Below are 16,017 nucleotides of genomic sequence, written 5' to 3' on the forward strand. Positions count from 1 at the left end.
CGGGCGCAGCGCGGCCAGGCCGAGGCTCTCCGCGCGCGGCGCCGACCCCGCCCCCGCGCCTCCCGCCCGCCGCCGCCGCCGCCGGGCCGCCGCCGCCTCGCAGAAGCCGCGGGAAAGTGCGCGCCGCTGATTGGCTGCCGCGCTCGCGGGGCTGCTGCCGGACTTTTCAAATCCGCGCCGGGCGGGGCGCGCGGGCGGGCGGGGCGCGGGGGCGGGCGGGGACCGGGAGGGGGGGAGGGGAGCGGCGGGGAGGGGGGAGGGGGGCGGGGACCGGGCGGGAGGGGGGAGGGGGCGCGCGGGGGGCCGGGGCCGCGGGACCCCGCGAGCCGCCTCAGAGCAGCGCGGAGCGCGCGTCCCGCTCCCGCTACTCGGCCGGGCGCGCGCCAGGCGGCGGCTAAACCCAAAGCCCGGAGCCGGGAGCCCGAGGCCGGAGCCAGCGGGCGCCGGGTGACGTCACGGCCGCGCGCCCAATCGCGGCCCGCGAGCCGGCCCCGCGCGATCGCGGCCCCTGCCGGTGGCGCGCGGCGGTGGATCTGGGACGTCGGGCAGCCGCGCGCGTCCTCCTCTCAGCACGAGCCACTCGGGCTGCGGTGCGGTGGCCGGTGCGCGCGGCACCGCGGGGCCAGCCCGCGGGGGCTGCCAGCCCGGCACCCAGGTGGTCACCCACGCCCCTACCTCGGGGGCGGGAAGAAGGCGCCCGGGACAGGAAGCGCGGTGGCGCGGGGAAGGCGGAGGTCAAGTTCCAACTGCCCCTACACACACACACACACACACACACACACACACACACACACACACACACACACACACACACACACACACACACACACACGCCTGCGCTCCTGGAGCCTACGCTACAGACTTGGCTTCCGATGGTCCCAAACAATGGGAGGGAGCGTGGAAGACAGGCCGGAGAAGGATTGGCCAGCTCGCTGGTGTCGGAGTCTTCCTGCAGAGTATCTGCAGGGCGTGGATTCAGCCGTTCCCCACCCCGTCCCCAGTCTCAAGTCTGGCCTGGAGCTGGGTGGAGTGGGGGATCTGTGGTCAGGGTGAGGACTCGGTCCCTGGAACTGCTGGGCGACGTGCCATTCCAATGAGGCTGCAGCGGGGCAGGGCGGCTTAGGAATGCCAGCCTGTGGTCAGAGCACAGCTTTGAGAAGATCACTCTGGCTGTGGTAAGGACAGGGGGCTGGTATGGTGGACACGACGATGTGCCGCTCAGGTCCCCTTTCAAGCAGGGTCTTCCTGCTCAGCCTCCAGCCGCCACGTTCTACGGGGTTGGCCTCAGCTGCAAAGAGCCATCTCACCGCAGGCCTCCTTCCCCGAGCAGCCGCATCCCGTGTCTGAGGGCCTGGGGATACAAAGGCTGTCCATACAGTTCCGCCCATGTAGGACCCTGGTAGGAAACTCTGCGTTAGACGTGGGCACTTCAGAGTCCCCACCTTGACCGGCTCCAAGCTGCTTCCCACCAGAGCAGGGACTGGCATAGGGCAAGCCAGGGCAGGGATGAGACCCTCCCCAGTGTCACAAGTGAAAGGAATTAGGGAATTGCTCTCGCTTTCAGCCAAAAGGTATCCATGAGGTCCTAATGTGTGCTGTGTCCTTGCAGGGTGCTGGAGATCCCGAGATAACTGAAGAGACCCCCCAGCAGTCACTGCCAGACTCCACCGGAGCTCCTGGCAAGGTGTGCAGCTGGACGGTGGCTCATTCATGCTCTCATTTAGCCTTGGTATCTGTCCGGCTGTGGAGAGAATAGGTGTCCTTGTCCTTTCTGGGGGCCCAGGATCCCTCTGGGGAACAAACCTGAAAACTGTCTTATAAATCTTGTAGTACAAGACAGATACCACCATCTCTCATTTGATTTCACAGATTTGGAATTAAAGCTCCTCTCCTGAGGAAAAAAAAATGCATTTAGAATAGTGTGATCAATATGCAAATTTATTCAAAACATGCAAGTGTGTGTTTTAGATTCTCTTGAAGAAAGTGATTTGGGGCTGGCTGGTCTTTTCCCGCCCAGTGCAGTCCTCCCCGGGCCCAGCCTGGCTGACTCAAGGAGGTCCTGAGCCCTTTTCAGCGAGCCTGACCAGCAGGACAGCCCCCCAGCCCTGCACACCCCAGGGGCCTCGCCCTGTGGAGACCATATTTCCGATGGCTGAGTCTCCCTCGGTGTGAAAAAGGGGCTCTCAGAAGACTAAGACACCCCCATGCACAGATGGACTGCTGGGTGAAGAGGCCTTCGTGTGCGGGTACATCTGTGCCCCCCACAGGTGTTCACGTGTGAGGCTTCCACAGGTAGGCAGTCGTCCCTGGGGTGGCTATTTCAGTGCGTACAGGGCTTGGCAATTCTGAGAGCCTGGGTAGTTCCGTGCGGGACAGGCTGAGAAAACATGTTCTTGGAAAACAGGCCCCAGGCGTGCGGGGGAGCGCCATGAGAGGCACAGCCCCGAGCCCGGTGGGCCCAGAGGGATCCCAGACACACAGGGACGGCAGCAGCTGGGGCGGAGTCTCAAAGAGACTCCTTCATTTCTCTGGACAAAAACTCCGTACTCAGAGGCGGGCAATTAACAGATGATGGAGCGAGCGCTGCCCCGCTCTGGCCTGGTGGGATTCAGCTGCCTTCCATCTCAGCTCCCACAGCACCCCTCCCACCTTCTTAGGCAAGGCCAGCTGGGCAAGGCCTTTAGAACCAGAGGACTCCAGGCCTGCCTGCTGGCACCAGCAGACAGAACAAGGGCTCAAGAGGAGCGGGGAGTCCCCTGAACACGAGGTCTGCTGCTGTGCCCCTCTGGCCACCTGCCTCGCACTAGCCGCCTACTCTGGGCATGCGGCTCCAGGAGGCACACTGCGGTCTCCCTCTTGTCTCCAGTGCGGCCGTGGCTGGAGCACTCTCTGCCTCCCTGCTTCTCCCCACCACATGCCCTGCAGCTCACCGCCTGACCTCCCCGGAAGAGCTGCTGCCAAAAGCAGGGCCCAGGCCCCTGAGCCCAAGGAGCCCCATCCCCTGCCAGGGCCGGGGTCCCTGAGGGGCCAGGCTCATCGCTGTTTCCATGGGGATGTGTGCACTCTGACCCCAGCCTTTCTCCATCCCTGGCCAAATAAAGAGGGCTTCCAAGTGGAAACTGGCAGTCTTAAGCCACCCCTCCTCCCATGCCCCAGGTGGCCCCTGCCTCCAAGGAGGGGAAGGAATAGAGGCCCTTCCCCCAGCCCAGGCAGAGCAGGGGGGGGGGTCTCCCCGCACCCCACCTTCCCAGCAGCCCCTTCCCAGCCCTGCCCACTCGCTACACTCTCCAGACTTGGAAACTTGCCTTTTCCGAGGTCTGGCTCTGCCTGTGCTCCCACCCGGCCCGAGGGCCACTTCAGTCTGCTGGGACAGCCACCAGGAGCCAGCAGGCAGCACTGCAAGGCTCCTCAGGGCCACAGTGGCCAACCCTCCGTTGCATGGGGGTCGCTGTCAGGCAGGGAAGATAGACATGTGGACTGAAGCCTGGCTGAGGGGTCTCCCGTCCAAGTCCTGGCTAAGAGGCCTGAGCAGGAGGTTTGTCCACCCTCTCTCCTTCCACCTTGGGGCTGACCCCCCCCCCCCGAGCCTCCCAGAGACCTGAAGCACCTGTCATCAGAGTCTCAGTGGTCACCTCCAAGAGCAAACCAAAGCCCAAGGCCAGGGTCCAGTCCTGGAGGCAAACACAGACCCTCCTGCCCCCAAAAGCCGCTTCCTGGAGACCCCACCTAGCATTCCCCCACACCCTCCAGGGACTCCACTTCCTACGTCCCTTCTAATCCAGCCTCTCTCCAGTAGGAGGCAGCCTTGGCCCCCTCCAGTCCATGCTCTGCATTCAACCAGGAGAATGTTTCTTTTGTGTTTTTTTTTAATGTTTATTTTATTTTTGAGAGAGAGAGAATGTGAGCAGGGGAGGGACAAAGAGAGAGGGAGACAGGATCCCAAGCAGGCTCCAGGCTCTGAGCTGTCAGCACAGAGCCTGCCAGAGCTCGAACCCATGAGCCATGAGATCATGACCTGAGCTGAAGTCGGAAGCTCAACTGAGTTACCCAGGCGCCCCTCTTTTTCTTTTTTAAGTTTTATTTATTTTGAGATAGAGCATGCGCATGAGTGGGGGAGGGGCGGAAAGAGAATCCCAAGCAGGCTCCCCACTGTCGGTACAGAGCAGGGAATTTTTCTAAACCACAAAACTGACCATGTCAGCCAACTGTTTAAAATCCTGCTTGACTCCTCGGGGCGCCAGGTGGCTCAGTCAGTTAAGCGTCTGTCTTCGGCTCGGGTCAAGATCTCAAGGTTGGTGAGTCTGAGCCCCACATCGGGCTCTCTGCTGTCAGTGCAGAGCCCGCTTCAGATCTTCTGTCTCCCTTTCTCTGCCCCTCCTCCGCCTTGCACATGCACTCTCTCTCTGTCTCGAAAATAAACATTAACAAAATAAAAAATAAATAAAAATAAAATCCTGCTATGACTTTTCCGTGTCCTTCACACAAAACCCACTCCTCAGCCAGTGTTGGACTTTCTAGAGTGGGAAGGACACTGCCTGTGCCTCTCCAGCCCAGCCCTCTCCCCAGAGCTCCAGTGTCTGAAGCTGACTCCCTCCCCGCTGGATGTCACCCCTTGGACAGTCACACCCACCCACCCTTGTTGGATGTCAAATTGAACTTCTTCTCCCCCTGCCTGCACATCAGATCTGAGCTGGGAGACTACTTTCTCCAGAAGCCTTCCTTGGCTCCTCCCAGGCTGGCTGAGTCCCTCTGGAAGGTACACACAACTCTGTGTTTATCTCCAGGTGGCACTGCTGCCTGGACCTCGATGGCCAGTCTCCTAGTCCTGGTTGCACTTTAACAGGTGGTTTAGGGCCCCACTAAAGTGCCATCAAACAACACAGTTACTGTTTCACAGTTGTGGAGTCCAGAAGCCTGAAGCTGGGGCGCATGTAGGGCCATGCTCCCTCCGAGGCTCTCAGGGGGAACCTTTCCTGGTCCCTTCCCAGCTTCTGGTGATGATGGGCAGTACTTGGTGTCCCTAGGCTTGCCTTGGCATCGGTCCACTCCTGGGCCCTGTCTTCACACAGCCTCCTTCTTGTGTGTCCACCTGTCTGTTTTATCTTCCTTTTTTTTTTTAAGATTTTATTTTTTAAAGATTGTTGAAGGAGAAAGAGAGAGAGAGAGAGAGAGAGAGAGAGAGCGAGCTTGCACACAAGCCGGAAAGGGGCAGAAAGACAAGGAGTGAGAGAATTCCAAGCAGGCTCTGCCTGATGTGGAGCTTGATCACACAGACAGCAAGATCATGACCTGAGCCAGAATCGAAAGTCGGTTGCTTAATGGACTGAGCCACCCAGGCACCCCCTCTTTTTTTTTTTTTTTTTAAAGACTTTGAGTAATCTCTATACCCAAAGTTGGGACTCCCAACTCATAACCCCAACCAAGAACCTCATGCTCCACCAACTGGGCCTGCCAGGTACCCCTATTTTCTCTTAAGGACGCCAGTCACTGGATTAGGGACCCCCTAAGAACTTCATCCTTATTTGATTACATCTGCAAGGGCCCTATTTCCAAATAAAGTCGCATTCACAGGCAGGGGGTTAGGACTTGGACATATCTTTGGGCGGACACCGTTCAACCCACATCTCTCTTACTAGCTGTACGACCTTGGGCAGGGTGTGAGGCTTCCGTGTGCACAGCGGGGCAGTAGGGCAGCGCCCGTGGGGAGCGGCTGGCAGGAAGCAATGGCCGCGTGAGGTCAGAGCCCGCCTTCCTGAGGGCACATGCTCCCATTTGCCCGGCGGCCTTCCCTCGAGGAAGCGCGGGGCACGCCCGGCTGGGGGGGGCGGGGGGATGGCGCGGGCAGCCGCGGCGTGGGGGTGGGCGCCGAGGGGAGCGGGGGTAGCCGGACAGGCAAGTTCGCGCGACCCGGCCGCGGGATAGGGAGGCGGCCGCCGGGCGACCCCAGAGGTTAGGGACCTGCCCCAGCCCGGGACGCAGGGCGGCCTCCGCCCTGGCCCCGCCCCACAAGTCCCGCCCGGCCCATTGGCCACGCACCTCGAGGCTCCGCCCGCCGCTCCGGCCCCGCCCGCTCCCCGCTCCTGGGGCGCTTCTTCCTGCCTCCGACCTCCCATGGCCCGGCTGCCGGCGGGTTGGGTCTCTGCAGCCTCGGCGGAGGGAAGGAAGCGATGCCGCAGCACCGAGGACAGTGATGAGAGGAGGGGCGACCGACGCCATGCCGCGCCCGTCCCTCCTGCGGCCCCCGCACCCTCGTCCTCCGCGGGGACTGCCCCAGGTCGAGGACCACTCGGGTCAGGGCTGCGGCCAGCGCTGCCCACTCATTCAGGCTTTGGCTAAAGAACCATTGGTTTGTGCTAAAGTAGCGCTTCTTTTTCTAATTATGAAGATTGCAGGAATTCAAAACCCAAAACAACAAAGAGAAGAACGTGACAGGTCTTCCCAAGCCCTGGGCCTGCCGGAAAGTGTAAGCACTGGTAACAGCTTGGGGGACGCTTTGGACCACGGCTGTTCTGGACTAGTGACCGGCTTCACCAGCCTGAGTTGGGGACTGACCGGAGACAGCAGGAGCGGCCATTCAGAGCCAGCCTGCTGGGAAGCCACACAGGACACAGAGCCTGGCCTCTCTCCCTCACTCCTGTACCAGCCAGATGGATCATTTAACATTTTTTATTGCAATAATGTCACATTTACAGGAAAGATGCACAGATAACACAGAGCTCCCCCCACCCATTTCCTTTAATGTCCACACCTTACATTTCCGTGGTAGCTTTATCACAACTAAGAAACCAACGTCAGTCCATCACCACTAACTAAATTCTAGGCTTGATGCAGAGCTCACCAGGTTGCCCACAAACGTAGAAAGAGCTTGCCTTTGAAAAAAACACATTTGATTGAGGCTCCTGTATGGGCTATTGGAGAGAATCCTGTGCCAGACTGGCCCTCCACTGCAACCAATCATTAACATGGACAAAACAGACGAGGCAGCCCTTTTCAGGTGTGAAAAACAGGAAATGCAGGACTGCAATCCCCAGGGAAGGGAAATTCCTGAGGTCCACCTTGCCCACCCCAGCTTGCTACTGTGGCAGTCTCCCGCCCTGGCACAGAGAGATGGCGTCCAGCCAGGCCACCCCGTATTACTGAGCTGAGGACGCAGTGGTGCTGCTGGAATCCGTGGAGAGGGGAGTCTCAGAGTTCCCACTGTCCTTGGCTGAGGACGGGGCTGCACGGATAGTGAGGCCTCCAGGCTTGCCACAGAACAACTGTCGTGGGAGCTCTGGGCCCGCTGGAGTGGACACCTCGTCCAAGCCCACGAACATCCCTGGCGTATGGCAGAGACACCGGGATCCGTGCCCCGGGAACTTGTCTATTCTTGATTGTCATGTGTCACGTTACCCCAAAACTTAATGGTTGAAAACAACAGTAGACATTGATTATCATGTGCAGTTTCTTTGGTCGGGAATTCAGGGTGGGTGAGCCAGCTTTGGGGCTGCAGGTGGGCTACCAAGATGGCTGACTCGGGTGTTTCTGGATATTGGCAGGCGGCCTCCGTTCCACCCCACGGGGGCCTCTCCACAAGCTGCTCCAGTGTCCTCCCAACACAGGGCTGGCGTCCCCTGGAGTGGGAATCCGCAGGAAAGAAGGCGCAAGCTGCAGAGCTCTTAGTGATCTGGCCTCGGAAAGCGCACACTGTCATCGTCAAAAGAAGATAACAGAATCTAGAGACTATACCGTATTATCCACAACAAGCAATGAACAATAAAGTCACTCAGCATGCAAAGAAAACAGGAGATGTGGCTATTACCAAGGAGAAAAAAAGAATCGACAGAAGTCAACCCTGAGCCCCATTTTACGTTTGACAGAGAAAAACTTTAAGGCAGTTGTTTTAAGATACTCAATAATTAAAGGAAAATATGGTCTAATGAATGAAGAGAAATCTCAATAGAAAATAGAAGCTGTTAAAAAGTACCAAATAAAAATCCTACAAATGACAAAAAAAAAAAAAAAAAATCACCATATGGGATTCACAGCAGACTGAAGCTGATAGAAGAGTGAATTTAAAGACAGACTAAGGGTCATTATCCAATCTGAAGAACAGGAAAATGTTGAAGAACATGAGCAAGCCATCTCAGGCACCTGCTGGACAATATTAAAGGGTTAACATATGTGTGTTAGAACCTGAGAAGGAGATGGGGCGCCTGGGTGGCTCAGTCGGTTAAGCACCTGACTTCAGCTCAGGTCATGATCTCTCGGTTTGTGAGTTCGAGCCCCGCATCAGGCTCTGTGCTGACAACCTGGAGCCTGGAGCCTGCTTCGGATTCTGTGTCTCCTTCTCTCTCTGCCCCTCCCCCACTTGCGCGCGCGCGCTCTCTCTCGCTCTCTCTCTCTCTCTCTCTCTTAAAAAATCAACAAACATGGGGTGCCTGGGTGGCTCAGTCGGTTAAGCGTCCGACTTCAGCTCAGTTCACGATCTCACGGTCCATGAGTTCGAGCCCCGCGTCGGGCTCTGTGCTGATGCTGGCTCAGAGCCTGGAGCCTGCTTCCGATTCTGTGTCTCCCTCTCTCTCTGCCCCTCCCCCATTCGTGCTCTGTCTCTCTCTGTCTCAAAAATAAATAAAAAAAAATTAAAAAAAATTTTAAAATCAACAAACATTAAAAAAAAAAACTTCATAAAAAACAAAAAGAACCTGAGAAGGACAGAAAGGTAGGACTGACACAGGAAAAAAAAAAAACAGTTGTCAAAATAATGGCGAAACTTTTCCACAGTTGACAAAAACATTGACTTACATATCCAAGCAGCCCTGCTGGGATGCAAGCACACATAGGCACTTCCTGGTCAACCCGGAAGGGCCCACAGCATGGAGAGAGTCAGGGGCCCTAAACAACCACAATCCAAATAGCCCACTCTACGAACTTTCCCCAAAAAGGAAAGAGCTATGTGAATGCACTGACTTGCCAGAGGCTCTTGGAGGTTAGTGGCAGGTGGACTGTGCCTCAGTTCAGAATGGTTAGTGGTCCGGGGAACAGCTGGCCAATGAGAGAAAAGGGAAGAGAAGAGAGTCCAGGGGCACCTGGCTGGCTCAGTCGGTAGGAGCATGTGACTTTTGATCCTAGGGTTGTGACTTCAAGCCCCACGTTGGGCATGGAGACTAATTAACTTTTAAAAAGAGAGAGAGAGAGAGAGAGTCCAGAAACAGACCTTCCTGGTAGAACTTTGATATATGACTATCCAATAAGAAGGCCTGGGAAAGGACTGTGTTATCTACAAGTAAAAAATGAACTTGGGCTCGCATCTCACACTACACGCAGAAATTCCTGGAAACTCCAGATGGGTCAAGGAAGAACGAAAGAAAATCTTTAAGGGGTGCCTGGGTGGCACAGGTGGTTCAGCGTCTGACTTCGACTCAGGTCATAATCTCACGGTTTGTGGATTCAAGCCCCACATCGGGCTCTCGGCAGCCAGCACAGAGCCTGCTTGAGACCCTCTCTCCCCCTCTCTATGCCCCTCTCCTGCTCTCTCCCTCTCTCTCAAAAATAAATAACCATTAAAAAAAACACACACACACACACACATCCAAACAGGCTTGAAGAAGAAGAAACTGGAGGTCTGACAGCACCATATACCAAGACAGGTTATAAAGCTAGAGTAACTAAAAGCACTTGGTATTGGCTCAAGTGTAGCAAAAACAACAAGCAACAGAATAGGGTCCCAACGGGCTACCTGCTGGCTAACAGACGTGCCACGATCGCATCAGGGGTATGTTAGTTGTTTGCTCCTTAACAAGTTCTCACAGACTGAGTGGCTTAGCACAACACAAACCGATCGTCTCCAAGTTCTGTGGGTCAGAGATCTGATGCAGGTCTCGCTGGGCTGATGACCACATGTCATCAGGGCCACATTCCTTTCTGGAGGCTCCAGGAGAGAACCCATGTTCTCACCTTTGCCAGCTTGCGAAGGCTGCTCGCATTCCCCGGCTCAAGGCCCTTCCTTCACCTTCGAGGCCAGCAAAGGCTGCATCGTTCTGACCTCTTCCTCTGTATCAGATCTCCCTCTACCCTTCACCCCTGCCTCTGTCATCCATTTCTAAGGATGCTTACGATGACATTGGCCTAGCTGCCTCCTCCGGAATAATATCCCATCTCCAGATCCTTAATACAATTATCTCTGCAAAATCCCTTTTTCCATGTAAAGCAACATATTCCCAAATTCTGGGATTACGATGGGGCACGGGCATCTTCGTAGCTGTGTCTGAATAAATGGTGCTGGATCTACTTGGTACCCATAGGGAAAAGTAATCCTGATGCCTGCTTTACAGTATACAAGACAAACACCAATTTTAAATAATCATAAGCCTACATGTGAAATATAGAACAATTAAGTTTCTAGAACAAAACATAAAAGAATGTCCTCATGACCTTGGGGTAGCAAAAATTTCTTCAACTCACCAAAAAAGAGATTAAATCATTGAAATCAAGAATGATTCCTCAAAGACACCATTAAGAGTTGAAAAGGTAATCTACTGAAAGGAAGAAAAGGCTTGCAATACATACATCTAAGGACTCGTATCCAGAATACACCAAGAACTCTTACAAATCAATAAGAAAAAGGCAGATGACTGAATGGAGACGTTGACAAAGAACTAGCCTTACTTACATAGACACTTCCCAAAATAGCAAGTCCAAATGGTCAAGGGTAAATGAGAGGACGCCTCAAACTTTTCAGTCATGCAAAGGAATGCAAAGTGAAAGCACAGTGTGCCTCCAGAATAATTATAGTCATAGTCACAACAGGAATGAGGGTCAGTGAGGGTATGGAGCGGCTGCATCCCTCCTGCTCTGCTGATGGCGGGCTAAGCCGAAAGGACCCCTTTGGAAACCATCTGTCAGTCCTACGAACATTGAATTTAAGTACACCCCCGACCAGCAATTCGCCTACCAAAGCTGTGTGTATGTGCAAAAAAGGCACATGTGAGAACGTTAATAGCAACGTTGTTCACACTGGCCAAAAGCTGAGGGCCCATCAACCCTCCCAGCACTGAAAAATGAGCTGCGGTATACTCATTAAAACACATAATGGGATACTGTGTATCCCACTGAAAAATTCCCTATTTTATACACCAATGAAAAATAACGAATGTGACTCACAACAGTGCTGATGAGTTTGATAGACATAGCGTTAAATGAAAGTAGCCAGGTTTAAAACATATCCACCACAGTTGACTCTTGAACAGGGGCACCAACCCCTCCACCCTCATGTACTGGAAAATCCACGTATAACTTTTGACTCCCCCCAAACTTAATTATTAATAGTCTAGCGCTGACCAGAAGCCTTACCAGTAACAAAAATGGTCGAGTAAGGCATATTCTGGGGGCGCCTGGGTGGCTCAGTCGGTTGAGAGAGAGTCTGACTCTTGACTTTGGCTCAGATCATGATCCCAGGGTCATGGGATTGAAGCCACATCGGGCTCTACGGAGTGTGGAGCCTGCTTGGGATTCTCTCCCTCTCCCCCTCTCCCCCACTTGTGCTCTCTCTAATTTTCTTAAGTTTATTTATTTGAGAGAGAGAGAAGCAAGGGAGGGGCAGAGAGAGAGAGAGAGAGAGAGAGGGAGAGGGGGAGAGAGAGAATCCCAAGCAGGCTCCACAGTATCATCGAGGCAGAGGAGCTCAACGTGGGGCTCGAACTTGTGAACCTCAAGATCATGACCTGAGCCGAAACCAAGAGTCAGTTGCTTAACAGACTGAGCCACCCAGATACCCCACTCTAAAATAAATTAAAAAGAGGGGTGCATGGGTGGCTCAGTCGGTTAAGCGTCCGACTTTGGCTCAGGTCATGATCTCAGGGTTTGTGAGTTCGAGCCCCTTGTTGGGCTCTATGCTGATGGCTCAGAGCCTGGAGCCTGCTTTGGATTCTGTGTCTCCCTGGCTCTCTGCCCCTCCCCCACTCACGCTCTGTCGTGCTCTCTCTCTCTCTCTCTCTCACAAATAAATAAACATTAAAAAAATTTTACAAAAAATGATCCAGGGGCACCTGGGTGCCTCAGTTGGTTAAGCATCCAACTTTGGCTCCGGTCATGATCTCACAGTTCATGAGCTCAAGCCCCTCTAACAGCTCAGTGCCTGGAGCCTGCTTTGGATTCTGTGTCTCCTTCTCTGCTCCTCCGCCACTTGCGCTCTGTCTCTCTCTGTCTCTCAAAAATAAATAAATGTAAAAAAAAATTTTTTTAATAAATTAAAAACCAACAAACACAAAACAGGCCAAAGTGGTTTTGAGGCAGCAGTTAGAGTGGAAGGTGGTGTCTGAGAAGGGGTGACAACAGAGGGGGCATGAGGCTTCTGGAGCACTGGCGGCCTTCTGCCTTGATGGGAGAGGGGCAGCATGAGTGTGCGCACAACAGGGAAACGCTTCAGACTGCTCGCTTAGGACTTGACCACTTCACTCTACATATATAGGTATGTACACTTTACATACGAGTCAAATTTAAAGTTTAAAGTTAAAACCTTTCATTTTAAAAGTTTGCAAAAATACACATTTGCATCACATTGACTCAGCAATCTAGCTTTTAGGGATTCTTCCTTGAATCCGTCATGATTAAATTCACCTTTATATACAGAAACCCCTTCAAATAACAGTGACTGAGAAAAGATAGATGTTTTCTCACTTTTAAGTCAAACAAGTCCAAGGTTGGCAGTCCAGGGTCCTTTCTTTCCATTCCATCACCCTCAGTGCTTTGCAGGCAGAAGGAAGAAGGGTCAAGGGAGGCCGGTGAACGGACAACCCAGCGCTCTGTTACGGAGACAGGGAGAGAACGGGCGTGGCCGTGGGCTCGGTCTCAGCCCCACAGACACCATTCTTGAGTACTCATGACCCAAACGAATGTCTCCTCCATACCCGAGCCCGGGCCACTGCCCCGGTCATGCAGGTTGTTCTGACAGGTGAGAGGGGGCTGGAGGCCAGCGCCCACCCCTTCTGCTGCGTGTGCCCGGTGAGCCTGCTTTCAGTCGGAGGAAGGCATGCCTTTCCCCATGGCGCTCAAAGGCGTCCTGGCTCTTCTACCCAAGGACCTTGGCCTCCAGCCTCACTTGAGGCTCTTCTCCCGGGCTCACTTCCTAGCCCCTGCTGTGGCCGATAAATGTGGGCCACCCACCACCCACTGTGAGCACCCCCCTCTTGCTCTGGTACCTGAGTCCAAACCCTCTTCAGGATGAGCAGCCTCCACGGGCCAGTGGTCCTGCCACTTCCCGCCGTCCCACACGGCTCCCACCTCTTCCACCCTCCCCCACCCCCCGCCCCAGTTTAAATTTCCCAGTCAAGTCTTATGGCCACTCTTCTGCACACATCTCTACTCCACTGTCCCTCTCCTCCTTTGTCACGCTTCTGGGCAAAACTCCAACGCCGTCAAATCCAACTTCACCTGCTCTGAGCCTGATCGTGGCTGCAGTACGGCACACAGCGGGGTCTTTCTCTGATCCCTGATCTGTCTCCTAACCCGCCTCCCTAACCTGCCTCATGACCCCCCCCATTCCCAACCTGCCTCCTAATCAGATGTCTAACATGACCCAAACACACACATCCCTAATCTTGCCTCCCTAACCTGCCTCCTAACCGGATGTCTAACATGACCCCCCCCGCCACGCCCCTAACCTGGCTCCTGGCCTCACCCCTAGCTAGATTCTCTGACCTCCCTAGCTAGGACACCTGTGCTGCCTGAATATTCCACCCTGTTTCTCTGAAGTCTTGTCACTTATGTAAACGTGGAGCGACTACGGAAAATTGTGTTCAACTTGTGGGGAGCACAGGGAAAATCAAAAGGCCTGTAAAAAAAGAGAAGAGAGAAAGAAAAGAGTGAAAAGGGTCCATGATACAAAACCAGACCTGCTGTGCCAGGATTCTGTGCACTTGGACCTGCTGCATGAGGGGCAGGGCAGGAAGGCAGCTGTTCACACGGCTTAAAGGGTAGGCACGGTAAGCTGGCAGGATGCCAGTTTTCTACTTCTCTTTTTAAAAAAAATTATTATTATTATTTTGTTAAACAAGCTCTATGCCCAACATGGGGCTTAAACTCATGATCCTGAGATCAAGAGGCACAGGCACCCCTCCACTTGTTTCTTTATATTTTTTACAAACTTGTTATAATAAGCACATGCTCCTTACCTAACTAGAAAACCCAAAGTTTAAGGTTACTCTTGAAAAAATGAATTTCTCTAGGGGTATCTGGGTGGCTCAGCTGGTTGAGCATCTGACTCTTGGTTCTGGCTCAGGTCATGATCTCATGGTTTCGTGGGTTCATACCCCACCTCAGGCTCTGTGCTGACAGTGCAGAACCTGCTTAGGATTCTCTCTCCCTTTCTCTCTGCCCCTCCCCTGCTCATGCTGTCTCTCTCTCAAAAATAAGTAAACCTAAAAAAATTAATTTATCTAAAACTTTATCCTGGCAGAGCTGTAGAAAGCATCACAGATGGTGTTCAGAAGCTCCCACCCCCACCCCCTCAACATTCCCTCAGTGGACACCCTATTTTTGGCTTCTCCCTCTCATGCAACCTGGCTAGGCCAGAGGTGAAACATCCCAAGGGGAAGTGAACGATGTTGCCACATTTCCTCACACCAGTCCCTCAACCCCTGGGGCAATACTGAGGCAAGTGGGGCTTTCCCCCCACTCACTGTCTTTCAGAGTCCCATGGACGTCTCATTCCCCCTGTGGGGCCTGCCTCCTTGCCCCTTGATGGCTTCGGAACAGAGCCGAGGGCCAATGCCAGCTACCAGCACTAGCACAAGCTTTCTCCTGCACTCGCGGCTTTGAAAGGCCAGTTCTGTCTGGTCCTGAACACCTATTTGCCAGGACTCAGACCTGACCCTGGGTAGGGGGACAACGATTGCCCTTCCTTATCCCACCCTTGCCTCCTGGGGAATGTATAGAAAAGAAGCCTGGCCTTATGGTATTTTTGGCTTTGGAGGCTTCAGTTTCAGGAATCCATGTGCTTAGACTTACTGCAGTTGAAGTCTCACTGCCCAGTGCCAATGCAAGCACCGCCTATCATCTCCCAAGTGCCCTGTACTACCTAGCTCCATTTTCTCCCACCTGAGATGGGGACTGCAGACCCATCCCAGTCCAGCGTCAGGCAGTTCTGGTGCAGGAAAACCACTTCAGGCGGGCTATTTCTTCCTGACGGTGAGGGCTGAGTGCTGGAGGAGCCTCCTAGGGAGAACGCCATTCAGCCAAATTCAGTCTCTTTAGAGTGGGGAGCCTGCCAAGACCAGGAGTTCCACATTCGCGCACCCCGGAGAACAGATTTGCACTGAGTACGCACTGCAGGACCTTCACCAAGCGGCATCCTGGGATAACATTAGCGAAAAAGAGTCGGGCAGAAGAGGCCAGAAGGAGGGAAAACACCTTCCAAGCAAAAGGTCGGAGAGGAGCAAAGCACGGGAGAGCGGAAGCAGTGTGGCGCGGCCCGAGAAAGCGCCTGGTGCCACTGGGCTGGAGCGCAGGCTGGTGGGAGTGGCCTTCCGGGGAAGACCGTGTCCACTGGGCCCCAGGAGCTGGCCACCCCATTTCGCCCAGCCTGCCTTCCCTGCGTCCCCTCATCCATCCCCGCACGACCTTCGCGGAGAGGACACCGTCTTAGGAAAGGGGAGTGTGGGGCTCAAAGGTCCTGCACGGAGAGATCTGGGAGCAGGCGTTTGAGCGGTCAGCCCGGTGGGCCGGGCCGCGAGGTAGGGGCGCCGCCCTGGGCCGGATCCGAGACCGACCAAGGGTCAGCCATTCAAGCCGGGCTGTCAGCGCCCCTCCGCGGGGCCCTCCCCGAAGGCGTCCCCGCGGCCGTACGCCGAGCCACCGCCGCTCGGACGCGGAAGGGCCCAGCACGCGTGCGCAGCGGGCACGCCCGGCCGCGCGCCGGCTGCGCGCCGAGACCCAGAATGCCGCGCGCCCTCGGGGGCCGGCCGTCGCGGGGCATGCCGGGACCCGTAGTCCACGGAGGCGCGGGCCCGCCCCGCACCTGGAGGGCGGCGGGCGCCCGAG

General features: G+C 54.9%; 1 long non-coding RNA gene across 2 annotated transcripts; it reads right to left on the bottom strand.

Annotated features, from left to right (window-relative positions):
• Positions 1 to 6,650: 6,650 nt before the first annotated feature.
• On the bottom strand, positions 6,651 to 15,898 carry LOC106978865 (uncharacterized). Of its 2 annotated transcripts, none has more exons than XR_003422613.2 (4): positions 15,076 to 15,898; positions 13,658 to 13,810; positions 12,658 to 12,782; positions 6,651 to 7,686 (listed from the first exon to the last, which is right to left on the bottom strand). It is a non-coding gene; the product is annotated as an uncharacterized LOC106978865 (long non-coding RNA). The 2 variants fall into 2 exon arrangements; XR_001430869.3 differs by having other exon boundaries at positions 13,678 to 13,810; positions 15,076 to 15,892.
• Between the last annotated feature and the right edge of the window lie 119 nt (positions 15,899 to 16,017).

The sequence above is a fragment of the Acinonyx jubatus genome, chromosome B1, assembly GCF_027475565.1.
Source record: "Acinonyx jubatus isolate Ajub_Pintada_27869175 chromosome B1, VMU_Ajub_asm_v1.0, whole genome shotgun sequence".
In the NCBI taxonomy this organism is placed as follows: domain Eukaryota; kingdom Metazoa; phylum Chordata; class Mammalia; order Carnivora; family Felidae; genus Acinonyx; species Acinonyx jubatus.